The 14,910-nt window shown below is 40.6% G+C and overlaps 1 pseudogene; it reads right to left on the bottom strand.

Annotated features, from left to right (window-relative positions):
- On the bottom strand, positions 352–9,881 carry LOC100520254 (annotated as a pseudogene).

Below are 14,910 nucleotides of genomic sequence, written 5' to 3'. Positions count from 1 at the left end.
ATTTTTCTTGGAAGGAAATGTAGGCAGAAATATGGATCTATACTGTTTCGTGCACAGTGACGGACAGTTTAGCTATATGCTCATGGAGGTAGAAGACACAAAATTGGGAAATGGTGGACAAGGAAATCTGGAGAAGAGATAAAATTAGTGATGTAATTCTCCAAATTGGCACAAAACATGAGGATTTTTGTGTCCTGTGTAAGTGTTCCTGAAAAGGCTACCACAACAGAGGAGACTTTTAATGATCAGAGACACAATATAACCCTCTGTAGGTCATAGATGGAGGGCTTTAGGGGCTTGGCAAACTGCCAGGCTGGGGAAATGTCCTCAGGATACTGTATAGGCTTTGAATCAGCGATCAGAATATGCTGATTCACCCATAGCCAGGATGTATGGATTTAGGATATACATGGTGGAAATGGAACTGGATTCTCTCATTATTACCCCTAACAATCCACTAGCAAAATTTTCTATTCCCATTATGACAGCTTGGGCCTGCTGCTTTAAGATCTCAATTCCTAGAATCAGGGCACACACAATAGTTCTGATGAACTGGAAACTGCCATTGCCATCTGGCCACTAGGGGTACGTCATACTACAGAACCAATAGCAAAGTAAGTAGCAAAGTAATGGTTGGAGTAATTCATTCTGATTATAAAGAGGAAATTATGCTGCTCCTACAAAATGGGCTCGTCATGGCTCAGTGGTTAACAAATCCAACTACGAACCATGAGGTTGAGGGTTCGGTCCCTGGCATGGCTCAGTGGGTTAAGGATCCAGCGTTGCTGTGAGCTGTGGTATAGGTTGCAGACACAGCTTGGATCCATCGTTGCTGTGGCTCTAGCGTAGGCTGGTGGCTACAGCTCCAATTCGACCCCTAGCCTGGGAAACTCCATATGCCGTGGGAGCGGCCCAAGAAATGGCAGAAAAAGACAAAAAAAGGAAGTAAAGAGGACATGACTATAATCCAGAATATTCTACAGGGTGGGTCTTAATACTCTTAGGTCCTCTGGCTAAAGATAATGGGAAACTATGGAAACACAATACAGACAAGACTGCTAATGACAGAGTTCCTTCAAGAGGATTGGAGTATCCCCACTAGACAAAGAACCACAACCAACTGGACCACTTACTGAAGACAAAGAGACTTGAGGAAATTTTAGTGGAATAAGAAAAATATAAATACCAATCATGGCCAAATCATCACTTGTAGAAAAACAGTATCTGTAGTGATTATACTCATTTTCCTTACTGCTTTGATTGGTTTATATTTACATATACGAATGAGTTATTCTTTTCTCCTCTTTGTTGAATTATCTAACATTAGATATTTTAACAATGATTACCTGTCTACTTCAGCATTTACACTACAGGATTTGAAAGGGGCGAGTGTAACTTAGTTACAAATTTTGTAGTACCTTCAAAATCCCCTTTTGTGCCTGGAAAGTGTGCTTCCTAAAATTCCTTTCCCTACATGGTTCTGGATTAGAGTTTTCCAACGAGAACAACTTCCTTGAGAGTTGGAAGGTAAAGTGCAGCAAATGAATTTTTGGAAAGTCATTATAATTCCTTGTGGTAGATTTCCAGACTTTTTACAAGCTCTCACCTATCAGTCACAGCGGTTTGAAAATAACCCCCAAAAATGGTATGCTCCTTTCATTATTCCTTTTCGGTCTGAAATTGTGAATGTTTCTTGATTCTCTAGCTTCAGCCATCCAGATTGATACTCCTATATCTCTTACCATTTTTGTGAAAGGCTTTTTCTCATTATTAAAGATCGATTATACTATCCACACTTGCAAGGTCTCAATTCTCTTGAACAAACTCAGACAGGATACAATGAGGAATCCTCCATTCCTGTTTTACATTGGTACTCCTGGCCTCTGTGGCAGTACGTCCAGTGAAGTAAGATTGCTTGTTGAAGATGGATACCAGAGAGACTGCTTGGCAAAACCAGAAATGGTGCCAGAGCACCCGATTAGCAGGTCCTGTGAAGAAGCATGGAGGAGAACTAAGGGGAGATCAGGAATGTGGATGGGAATTAACTGGTGGCAGGCACTCAGGCATCCAGAACTCACCCTCAGCACCCTGGCACCACGCTGCAAACACAAATGATTCTAGACTTCACCTTGCTGGGAGGAATAAATGCAATTACTAACATTCTTTCCAGCTTTGGTCAGAGGATATTCCTAAGAGGTACAGTTGAAGCTACTGATAGAATGTATCAACAATGCTGCTTCAAAGGGACGGGAAAAGGCATGGTCTGAAAATGGGAACGCAAATAAACCCAGGGTTTTTAGGGATCAGAGCTAGAGCTAGGGCAAAGTTTACCACCCATGATATTAACACACCAAATTATAACCCCCTAATTCCGTATTGAAATTAACAACCAGTGTATTACTTTGGATCACAAAGCAAATATGCTTCTCATCTCAAATCCAAATTAGGAGTGTAAAGTTTCTCACTTCATAGAATTTATATTCCTATCACTATTTACCAAGCAACCCTGAAACTGAAATGATTTAGTCAGCAAGAACATTCTCTTATTCTATTTTATGGGTGTAATAATTTGGCTTAATTGTCAATTGTATAAGTGATAAGACTTAGAGAACTTACAGTAATTTGTCCTTTTTATGGTAGAAACATTTCACCGTGGCCTATTTCCAATGAAGTGACTAAATGAAGAAACAATAATTTTCTTAAAGAGACATTAAAGAGCAGTTGAAGTAAGCATCTCTTTTGCGTGTGTAAATCCTAAATCATGTCCTAATTTTAAAGCCTTCCACAAAAAACATTGACTGACTAACATTCTACTTTGGGCACACAGTGATCGACTTAAATTAGCAGCCCTCAAAGTTTTGTTCATACTGCTTGATGCTGTACTGGTGGCAGATTCTGCAATGAGCTGAACTGGATCCTGCTCTTCTTGTGTACAAATCATCACGATACCCACAAGAAGCAATCGGAGACCCGACAATTGTTACTGAACTTTGCGCTCTGTGAAAACACTGCCCAGTTTCAATTGATAAACACACTTATATATGTTCACGCCCATGTACAAAGCCCATACACCACATACAGATACAGGCACATCACAAAACAGAGAGTAAGTCAGAGGCATGTGATTTACTTCCAGCAGGAAAATCAAAGCAGTTTTCAATTGACGTGACAGTCCAGACTGTAGCTGAAGCTCCCAAGTCTCCCTCCACTTCTGACAGCCCCAGCAATGCTCCCCTTGAAGGGAATCTGTTGACAAGGCATCTTCTGGACACTTGCTGACAGGGACAAGAAGCTTATGGGTTTTGAATGGAAAGGATTTGCTAAATAAAGCTTCAATCCAAGCCTTCACCCCTTTTTCCCCAGAGGTCAGGCCACTAAAGTCCTTGGTAGCTTTGAAAATCACTAGGGGAACCAATGAATTACTTACATTTTAGAGCTTGCTCCGTGACACTGATCCCTAGGTAAACCCAGTTAGGAAACTAAGCTCACATGATTATATTTTTGAAATGAAAAAGCTTGTTTTTTTGCACCCACCTTATTAGTGGTGGATATTCCTCTCTGATCCATTGTCAATGACTGATTCTTACCTAATCTAAACCTCAACACATCATCCTGGTAAAATTAAGTCTACCAAGAGACAAGGTTCCTTTTCTTCCATGAGTAAATTCTATATAGCTCTAGTTTCTTGGCCAATATGATATATTACATATGTCTTTGATTTCCTTTTGATTCCTTCGTTGGGTCTAGCATGTGATTTATTTAGTTTGTAATTTTTTTTTTTTTTTTTTTTTTTTGTCTTTTTGCCATTTCTTGGGCCGCTCCCGTGGCATATGGAGTTTCCCAGGCTAGGGGTCTAATCGGAGCTGTAGCTGCCAGCCTATGCCAGAGCCACAGCAACGCAGAATCCGAGCCGCGTCTGCGACCTACACCACAGCTCACGGCAACGCCGGATCGTTAACCCACTGAGCAGCGATCAAACCCGCAACCTCATGGTTCCTAGTCGGATTCGTTAACCACTGTGCCATGATGGGAACTCCTTGTAATGATTATTAAATTGAACATACATTCTTTTACAATGGGGATGGCTTTATTTGTTTTTAATTCTTAAAAGGAATAATTTTATCTTACGAGATTCTGATTATTGCTCTTACTCCATTGATGTCTTTTAACTAGGCTGAACTACTGACCCTCATTTTTTGCTAATGATCTTTAAAAAGAAAAGTTTGGAGTCTCACAGAGCCCATCCTGGATAAATGGTCTTTAATTCCATTGTCTCTTACCCCCAATCCATTCTTGGTACTGTCTGACTTGCCACCTCTTGGCTTTGTCTCTTGCTTCCAGCACTTCATTTGCTTCTTCATTATGCTAACAGGCCTTAATTTTATTGATTTTTGAGCTTCAGCCCTTCCTGGGGTGGGCTGAATCACTTATGGCTCCTCTACAAGTGACAGAGAGCCAACCCGAACTTGCCTAGGCAAAATGGGGAAGGTGTTGGTTCCTCTAACCATGGGAAGGTCAGAAGGAGCAAGGGAGAAATGGAGTAGGGTTTATAAGCAATGGGGCTGGCTCCTCCTCCCTGTCTCTCCATGTCAGTCTCTTTCTCTCATGCACACAGGCTTCTTCCAGGAGGTGAAGGACATACATGGCTTCAGGCTTACATTCTTACAGTACCTAACAGGAAACAGGGAAAGCCTCCTCCCTCATAGGTTTAATTTCTTGACTCTTGGGGGAGAATTCTATTTGGACCAACTCGGGTTAAGACCTGAGAAATCAAGTATTGTTGGCTCAGCTTGGGCAGATATCTTTCCCTTGCCCCAACATTATGGGTAAGGAGGTATTGTCATGTTGAGAGATGACAGCAACCATTTCTTCTTCATGATAGAGCACAGTGGGGAGAAGAAGGGAATTTCTCCCCAAAGAAGGGAGTGGTATTGCCAGAAGAAATGAACATGAGACCCCCCAAACCAGTTAATATTCACAAAACAAGTCTATTTTCACTGAGTTTGAAGGGTAAGTCATGGGATTTGGAGTCAGACAGATGCAAGTTCAAATCCCAACTCTGCTACTTGCTATTCTCTTGCACAAGTCGTATACAGCTTCTGAGCCTCTATTTCCTCATCAGTAAAATGGGAATAGAATACCTAACTCATAGGTTTGGGGGAACTGCATGAAATAATAATCACAAAGTATTTAGCAGACTGTTTAATAAAATATCGAATGCTATTAGATGCTTCATAAACTCTGGCTGTGATTGTGGTGCTTTGTGGTTTCTGTTTCTGGTTACTCTAATAACAAGCCCACCCAACCAGGTCTTGATTCTGGAGCCAATCTGGGAAGCAATTGCTCGGCTTACATTCCTACTGGGATTTTCACAGACCTATCTGGGGAGATCAAACAAGAAACGTTTCTTTTCTTGATTTTTTTTTCACTGCCAAAGAAATTGTGAGAATAAACAGAATAATATTTCTGTTACTGGATTTCCCTAACAAGAATAAAAATGTTATTACATAATTAATGTAAGCACCCAATATGCCTCCAGGATAGTATTACTTGTGTCAGAAATGTCAAAGCTGGAGTTCCCGTCGTGGCGCAGTGGTTAACGAATCCGACTAGGAACCATGAGGTTGCGGGTTCGGTCCCTGCCCTTGCTCAGTGGGTTAACGATCCGGTGTTGCCGTGAGCTGTGGTGTAGGTTGCAGACACGGCTCGGATCCCAAGTTGCTGTGGCTCTGGTGTAGGCCGGTGGCTACAGCTCCGATTCATCCCCTAGCTTGGGAACCTCCATATGCCGCGGGAGCGGCCCAACAAATAGCAACAACAACAACAACAACAACAAAAAAAAAGACAAAAGACAAAAAAAAAAAAAAAAAAAAAAAAGAAATGTCAAAGCTATAGAAGGTATGGTCCTTTTCTTATAGATTTCTTTGGAGCAATAAAAATAGATAATAAGTAATTAAGTGATGACTTTAGCTATATAATCAAAAGTTGATTTGGTTTATGTAGGAAGAGTGAAGCAAAGGAAAGATCCACATGCTTGGTTTTCCAGAGAGAATTTGAGTTTGATCTTGAAGAAAGGATGACATTATCAAGATAAAAGTAGGCATTCCAGATGAATGTCAGGAGAAAATGACTAGAACAGACATTATAGAGTTTTTAGGGAGGGATTGCTTTCCAGAATCCCTTCTCTCACCTCTCACAGATTTTGCTCCCAAGGCTATAAGATATGAATAAAGAAGAGCTACAGTCCTAGGGGATGACAATAAGAAGCAAAAGCAGATTCAAGAGGTCTTAAGGCATGTGGAGGGTGGGGAAGGGTGGAAAGATAGTTTAGGGTTAAGGCAAATATGTAATGTGAAACAACAAAAATAAACAAAGAAGAGGTCCAAAATATGGCTATACTTTTGGTGACTAAGTTGCAACAGAAAGTAAGGTCATTGGACTTGAGAAAGCTAAGGAACAATAAGGTAGGTATGCTGGACCATGGAAGAGATGCTGGAGTCATGAATAATGAGGACAAGTGGTGAGATAAAGAGGAGGACTGTGATACAGTTGCTGGAGTCAGGGAGGAAAGTTTGACCTGGAGTTGATAAAAAAGATAAAACTCTAAATTGGGGGAAAGCACACAGGATGGATCTAAAAGATATTTTTTGGCAATGGCAGCAAATGATTGACACAGAAGCTGAAACGGGGAACTAAGAAAATGTCAGCCCCTTCTCAGCCAGTGAGTTGGGGATGCAGGATAGGGCATGGGAGAGGGAGATGGTCTCCAGTAGAGTGGACACAGAGGAAAGAGAAAATATGTCATAAAAAAAAAAAAAAACCAAACCCAGGATTGAGTTTAAGCAAGTTGATGCTCAAGTTTGACTACAGGCATTTTTGTCAACCATTGAGCAGGAGATCCAGATACAACACTGAAAGGGCTATCAGAGGAGAAGTCGAAGATGGAGAGAAATGAAGATGGGTAAGGCTGGATAAAGATGGGTCTGTAAGGGTACCTTGCTTGCCCTTGACAGAGCCGCTCAAGTAATTACTCCTCTCAGAAGTCTTCTTTGCCTGCCTTCTACCCCAGGCGTCTCTCCTTTGTGCTGCCTTAGCTCTGAAAATTTCTAAACCTGTGTTGCAATTCTTGGTTTGCCCATCTACCTCTTCCCTCTACTACAAGCTTCTCAAAAGATATATGCCCTTTCCACTTTTGTGTCCTCAATACCTGACACAATGCCTGGCATAAATAATTCTTAACGTTTTTTGGTTGGTTGAAGACATGAATAAACATGAATGTTGTAGGGCTATGAACACATAACCTCTTGGATTAACCCATCCCGCCCTTGCCCACAATGTTATGTCCGTTGGCTGTCAGTCTCCAGAACGGAAGAAATAGAATCTGTGCCACATGTGTACCTTAAAATGTCAAGCACACACATTAAAAAGAAACAAGTGAAATGAATTTACTAATATATTTTATTTAACCAAATATGTAAAACTACTATCATTTCGACATGGACTTACTATAAAAATTTTTAACATGATATTTAAATTCTCTTTGTTTTCTACTCTTTTCAAAATCTGGCATGCATCTTGCATTTACATTACATCTTACTTCAGGCTAGGCACATTTCTTTTTTAAAAACATTTTATTGAAATAGAGTTGAATTGCAATGTTGTGTTAGTTTCAGATATATAGCAGAGTGATTCAGTTGTATATGTGTGTGTGTTCTTTTTCTGATTCTTTTCTGTCATAGGTTAGTAAAAATATTGAGTTTAGTTTCCTGTGCTTTGCAGTAGATCCTTATTGGTTATCGGTTGTATATGTAGTCCTGTGCATATGTTAATCCCAAAGTCCTAAGTTATCTCTCCCCTCTGCCTTTCTCCTTTGGTAATCATAAGTTTGTTTTGTATCACACTGAGCACATTTCAATTGCTAAATAGCCACAAGTAGTAATCACCACTGTATTAGACAGTGACGTTTTAGGCTCTAGAACACACCTAGTTCTTTCCCTTTTTATCTTTTTTTTTTCAATTTTATTTTTCTAAGGGCCACACTCACAGCATATGGAGGTTCCCAGGCTGGGGGTGGAACTGGATTCTGTAGCTGCGGGCCTATGCCACAGACACAGCCACACCAGATGGGAGCCACGTCTGCAACCTACACCACAGCTCACAGCCATGCTGGATCCTTAACCCACTGAGCGAGGCCAAGGATTGATTGAACCTGTGTCCTCAAGGATGCCCGTTCAGATTCGTTTCTGCTGAGCCACGATGGGAACTCCTCTTTCCTTTTTTAAAACATCACAAATAAAATCTTTTATTTGTCATCATTAAAAATCTGAATTTTAAAGATATTCTTGGGCCAGTGGCTCAGATCCACCAGCTCATTTGACTTTAGCACCTGTCTCCTCCCCATTACATTCTCCGTAACAATTACTTCATCATGAAGCTTCAAGATTCCCCAGTTCAAATTTGGGCTTCTTTGCTTATCTAACAAAGAAAATACTAAGGAGTTCCCGTCGTGGCGCAGTGGTTAACGAATCCGACTAGGAACCATGAGGTTGCGGGTTTGGTCCCTGCCCTTGCTCAGTGGGTTAACGATCCGGCATTGCCGTGAGCTGTGGTGTAGGTTGCAGACACGGCTCGGATCCCGCGTTGCTGTGGCTCTGGCGTAGGCCGGTGGCTACAGCTCCGATTCATCCCCTAGCCTGGGAACCTCCATATGCCGCGGGAGCGGCCCAAGAAATAGCAACAATAACAACAACAACAACAAAGACAAAAGACAAAAAAAAAAAAAGAAAATACTGAGCAGATAAATAGATTGGCAAGCCTTTTCTACCTCATTTCCAATGCTGTCTGGAATCAATTTATTGCCCACTTCTCTCAAGTCTGCTCTTCTCAGGTCATGTGTTCCATCACCTTCTTGCAAATTTGGGGATCTGTTGGTGCTGGGTATAAGGCTTCTGAATTTGACTGTTGCATTTTTATTAAAACCCACACAGAATAGATGCATCCAATAACCATGAGTGGTCTTGACATGAATGTGAGATTCAATCACGGTCTGCCATTTTTGACCATGGAGTCCATTTTATCCCGGGTAGGATGGATCAAGAAAATTAGGCAGTTTTTGCCCTGAACATCCTCAGTAATTAGCTTGAATTCTCTAAATGCAACTTCATCATTTTGCAGATCCACAAGTCTCACTTCTAAAACATGACCCTTGAGGTCATCATGTGTGATTTTGGTTCCTGGAGTTCTCTTGCCTGGAGTTTTCCATTATATCTTATATTGAACATTGCTGATGCTTTCACATCATACCAATCTTCCCGAGAAAAATGGCTCACCTGCTTTCTTCATGGTTCCCTTTTTGCATCTTTCCTAAGGTGCTTGTTCTTGCCAATTCTTGCATGATGCCACTCAATATCCTTTCCCTTTTGATGGCCTCTACACCTGGAGCATCTTCTGTTTGGATTACCTTCCTCTAGTTCTCTTCAAAACTACACCTTTGGATATAGCATTCATAAAAGATTATACACACATACAAAGTGCAAACACATGTAAATAGTTACATACGTATAATGCATAAGGTGTATAGGGATTAACACAATGAAAGACTATTTCTTGTGTATTCAAAATCTAATAAAGATCAAGTAGCTCTCTGGCATTTGGAAGTGAAAACGGGGAATGAAGAATGAGTATGTAGGGTGTCTGTACAGGCCAGGTCTGGAAAATTCCATTGCCTTAATTCTGTCATATAACTCCACCCAATGCAAGGGAAGCCAACAAATGCCATCTTCCTGTGTATCCAGATAGAGAAAATGGTGTGATGACTGCAGGTCACTATTGCTGACACAATTTTATATCTTTTATTCCAAAATTTTTGGCCAGCACCCCATAGTATTAAATAACAAGGGTGATAAAGGACATTTAAGTCTTATCTCTGATTTTAATGAGGAGTGTTTTTATCGTGTCTCCATTTAACTAGATGATAGGTTTGGGGAAGAAATGTGTGTATCTCTCATCATACTCAGGAACTTTTTATCTCTTTCTTTGTTAATGGGTTTTTATTTATTAGTGAGTGATATAAGTTGAAGTTTATCAGATATCTTCTCAGTAGTTGTAAAGATAACATAATTTTTTTCAATAGCTTAATGTGAGTATTAAGCTATATTTATAATATTCCATTTAATATTAATATTATATTAACAATATAATATTAAACTTAATATAATATTAACTTAATACTATATTAAACCTAATATTAGATTATATTAATAAATTGAATATTGATTATATTATTCATAAATCACAATATTTATATTCATAATATATAATATTATAAAATATATTATATTATTATATAATAATATACAATATTATGACATTCATAAATTGATAATAATATTATATTATTCATAAATATTATTAGATTTCTTAGTGTTGAATTACTTTTTCTTATTTCTCAAAGTCTAACTTATTATATCTATTATATATAAAATTTATAGAAATAACATTTTTGAAAAGCTGGATTCTATTTAAAAGTTTTGCATTGATATTCATAAGCAAGATTGAGCAACTCTTTTATAATTTTTCATCTGATTTTATAATTCACAAGTGAATTGCAGAGCTTTATCTCTTTTTCTACTTTCTGGAACTCTTACAGTTATATCTGAGTTAACTGATTCTTCAAAGTGAAGAATTCCATTATGCTTGGGCCAGTTAACGAGGCTGTGGGCCCATGCTTCAAGCACATTGTGGGTCTATATTTCAAGCACTCTGTTGGCAGTATCCCTTATATCTTAGATTACGGCTATAACATTTAATAAACTTTTTTTGGTCTTTTTGTCTTTTTTTTTTAGGGCTGCACCAGTGGCATATGGAAGTTTCTAGGCTAGGGGTCGAATCAGAGCTGTAGCTGCCAGCATAGGCCACAGCCACAGTAACGTGGGATCTGAGCCGTGTCTGTGACCTACACCACAGCTCATGGCAACACCAGATCCTTAACCCACTGAGCGAGGCCAGGGATTGAACCCATATCCTCATGGATGCTACTAGTAGGATTCGCTAACTGCTGAGCCATGATGGGAACTCCACATTTAATAATTTTATTAACAATGTTTTTACTACTTCCATGCTCCCTTTCTGGCCCTCAGTATGTTCTTTTATCACAACAGGCTGCTCTTATTTATTGCTGCTCTACCCTTGAAATTACATCGAAAGTAAAACATAGATTTTTTTAAAAATGCCTCTCCCGTTGGCGACACTTCCTCTCTTTCAGTGAGGGTGTTTTCTCTGCTTCAGTGAACTATCCTTGTTGACCTTCTCCCTCTTGTGAAACTGCAGATTCTGCTTATCTTTGTCAATATAAGTCTAGATAAAGCCTCAGCGGACTGGTGTAGGTCTGGATAAGGGGTTCTCTGAGCAGAGATGGATGAATGAGGGATGAACATATCAGGGCATGTCTTTGATGCCAATGGACCAACATGTAGGGTCAGCTCTCCCATTTTCTGCCCTCCTTCCTCACCATGAAGAGGAAGATGAACAGAGGGTCTGCAAGCTTCCCTCTGGAGGTAGTGAGTGAGAATGTGCAAGCGACTTCAAGACACCGAGTGAGATGAGGATGGCACTCTGAGCCCCTCTGCCACCATGAATCCTTCTGTAAGTTTTATCTCAGATGCACTGAATAATGTCTGCCCAGTGGAAGCTTTTGTTTTATAGAGGCTTTCCCCACATTTGTTCTAGTGATGGCTCCCTCTCTTCCTTGGACAATGTCTTCTCTACCCCTCCAATCATATTAGGGGTTCAGAGTATTAAAGTTTTTTCACCACAGAAACTTGCCTATCTCCCTCCCATGTTTAGTCTCAATAGTGGGCATGTGACTAAGTCCAAAGTAAGTCTGGGTTCAAATAAATCCATCATGCAACCTCATCAACCTGGCCCCATTCATGGGTCCAAAGGGTGACAGGGATCCAAGCCACAGTCCTTCAGAGTCCTTCCTGGAAGTTTTTTTTTTTTTTTTTTAAAGCAGATAGTGAATAGTCAAGCAGCAAAGATGCGAGCCTAAAGCATTTAAATAGTCAGCTCCAGGAGTTCCCGTCGTGGCGCAGTGGTTAACGAATCCGACTAGGAACCATGAGGTTGCGGGTTCAGTCCCTGCCCTTGCTCAGTGGGATAATGATCCGGCATTGCCGTGAGCTGTGGTGTAGGTCGCAGATGCGGCTCGGATCCTGCGTTGCTGTGGCTCTGGCGTAGGCTGGTGGCTACAGCTCCAATTCGATCCCTAGCCTGGGAACATCCATATGCCGCAGGAGTGGCCCAAGAAATAGCAACAACAACAACAAAAAAGACAAAATAATAAATAAATAAATAAATAAATAGTCAGCTCCCTGATCACAGGGAGAAAAACTAGGAAGCAAAAAGAAGTTGATATGCTGGGAGAAACAGACTATAAGTGCTTGGTTTGGGTCCCAACTTCTTGGAGGATCCGGTGCCTGCTTTCACTCAGCTGTGCAGCTACCCAAAGAGATCCCTTCCTTGCCCATGTCAGTTCCAGTAGGAGTTCCTCCTTTTTAGCAAAGTGTATCAATATAGTGAGTATGCATATATGCATTTCTGCTCTTCACCTATTTCATCCCAGGGAAATCTAATGCTTTAAGTGGGACCCCTGCTGATTTCTGGGGCTTAGATAATCCTTTCTTTATTACACTCATTGACCTGCCTTCACAGGGATTGCAAGAGGGACAGTCAATGTCGTGCTGAGGTCACCACCTTGGAGATTACATCTGGATCCATTTTTTAAACTTGCCTTTGGTGTTAATTTTCTTTCCTCCTTTCTTTGTGGCTCAGTTCTCATTAGTTCTTTCTCTTTCTAAAATATGAGCTGAGTTTCCCCTCACACACTACACCTGGGAAATAGTGAAGAAATTCAATGTGTAAAGATATAATAAATAAGACTTGTAAGTAAAATTGGAAGCGGACCTTGCTACCATACAAATATTATTACAGAGAAAGATTTTAAATGTCTAGTGATTTCAGCAATTAAGTTTTTGGTCTCGGACTAGTTGTAGGCACTTTCTGAGAGCTTGGGGTGATCTGGGCACACATTCACCATCCTGGACTAGACTCCTGGGCAGTCCCTGTACTTTGGTGCAAGTCAGTAATTTGCCTGGTCTTTTCCACAGATCCTTTGACTTTTATTTAAAATTTAAGAGAAGTATCCAATTAATACAGAAGTTAGGAATTCTCCCTTGTCCTTGTTGGTAAGGAAAAAACTACTCTAGGAACAGATGAAAGTGGGGCTACAATCTAAAGTACTGTCTTTTTTTTTTTTTCCTTTTTTGGCTTTTTAGGGCTGCACCTGCGGCATATGGAGGTTCCCAGTCTAGGGGTTGAATCAGAACTGCAGCTGCCAGCCGACACCACAGCCATGCCATGGGATCCAAGCAGTGTCTGTGACCTACACCACAGCTCACGGCAATGCCAGATCCTTTAACCCACAGATCAAGACCAGGGATCAAACCCACGTCCTCACGGATACCAGTCAGGTTCGTTACCACTGAGCAATGACACAAACTCCCTAAAGTACTATCTTTGTTCTTGTTTTTTTCCCCAAAACTTATGAAAAAAAATCAGAATGCTTAATCTTTTCTGATAACATGCTTGAGTGGCTTTTTATTGGAAGCAGAACTTTGTTCATCAGGTGCTTTTATAATTGATAACAGTAATTTTTTTTGATAAGGCTGTACAAAGTTTAACTAGTCTTGATACAGACCCTTTAATTAGGCATCCCTTTCTGATTCCTCCTCTAACTGTTCTATCGAGACACTTTTCTTTTTTTCTGTAAACACCTCAGTCACCAAAAGAACCTTTGCACTGTCTTTCCATCTCTGGCTAGATGCCTTGCTGTAAGTCGAAAACAAACGTAATGTGTGTCCACACTGAATCTGTCTGGAAGGTTTGCTCTAACACACTGTAAAACTTACACTGGGTGAGAAAAGGCCGGCAGCTGAGGCCTCCCTGGCTCTCTTGTCCCCTTACATCTCTGACAATGCTGCTTAGCCCTGCCCCTCAGTGCTTGCCCTTATTGCAGATTTGATATTGTGTCATTTTTCTAATTTAAAACTCCCCATCTTATTATTTATTTATTTATTTATGTTTTATTATTTGTTAGGTTAGGGCTGCATCTGCAGCATATGGAGGTTCCCAGGCTAGGGATCGAGTCAGAGCTTTAGCCACTGGCCTACACCACAGCCACAGCAATGCCAGATCTGAGCTTATGTCTTGGAACGAAACCTCAGCTCATGGCAACACCAGATCCTTCACCCACTGAGCGGGGCCAAGGATCAAACCCGTGTCTTTATGGATACCCGTTGGGTGTGTTACCACTGAGCCACAGTGGCAACTCCTCCCCATCTTATTTAGAACGGCCACTCCAAGCCCGTTCCATTTTTTTTCTGAACTCTGAAATTGCATCTAAGAGGACCTTCCCTAACCTACCTCACTAGGGTCTAATCACCCTTCTAGACAGCAGTCTCTGAGAACTCGCTGACAAGTTACACCTCTGGATGCATCGTCTACTCGTTCACTACGTTGTTATCCATGCCTGTGGTATAACTTGGTTGGCTGGAAATTTCTTTGATGCCTCTGGCAGCCCTTTGATGGTAATACTACCAATATTAAAAAGCCAACATGGATGGTTTATTATGTTACAGACACAACGCTGAGTAATTTACTGGCAAAGTATGTAAAACATGGCTCAGCACATAGTAAGCCATTAATAACGGATGGTTATTAGTATTGAGAGTTCTCTGAACTTGGTACTATTATCTCCATTTCAGAAATAAGGAAACTGTGAGTCACAGAGAATTACATAACTTGTACAGGGTCACAGAGCTCGTGAAGTGGCAGAGAGAGAACTTGATCTCA

Source organism: Sus scrofa, chromosome 6, assembly GCF_000003025.6.
Source record: "Sus scrofa isolate TJ Tabasco breed Duroc chromosome 6, Sscrofa11.1, whole genome shotgun sequence".
In the NCBI taxonomy this organism is placed as follows: domain Eukaryota; kingdom Metazoa; phylum Chordata; class Mammalia; order Artiodactyla; family Suidae; genus Sus; species Sus scrofa.
The sequence above is the reverse complement of the archived record's forward strand: the minus strand, read 5'-3'. Positions and strand labels throughout refer to the sequence as shown.